This window comes from Oncorhynchus kisutch, linkage group LG18, assembly GCF_002021735.2.
Source record: "Oncorhynchus kisutch isolate 150728-3 linkage group LG18, Okis_V2, whole genome shotgun sequence".
NCBI classification, from domain to species: Eukaryota; Metazoa; Chordata; class Actinopteri; order Salmoniformes; family Salmonidae; genus Oncorhynchus; species Oncorhynchus kisutch.
The window spans coordinates 66,059,179-66,059,535 of NC_034191.2; positions in this window are offsets into that span (position 1 = coordinate 66,059,179).

The window sequence follows — 357 nt, forward strand, 5'->3', positions numbered from 1 at the left end:
ATAAAACACGGCTAACCAAGTCATGTAATCAGTTTAGTTACTACAAAAATGGAATCGAATCTCTCTTGGTGGCAAAAAAAAAAACTATAGAATAATTGCTAAATTACATAAGTTGATTTGGTTTAGAGACGGAAAACCCGATTTTCATTGCATAGTAACCCCAAACGTTTGCCCTCAAGGTCACATAGCTTACTGTTGCTTCGATGATTGGACCAGAAAGGTGACATGTATTGCCGCAAAATATTTCTTCAACCGCCAGGTGGCATTGTAAACAGGCAAACAGCAGATTCTTTCCAAACACTTGATACATGTCCTCTGCTCATAAGAGAAACATATCAACAAAAACAGACAAAGGAA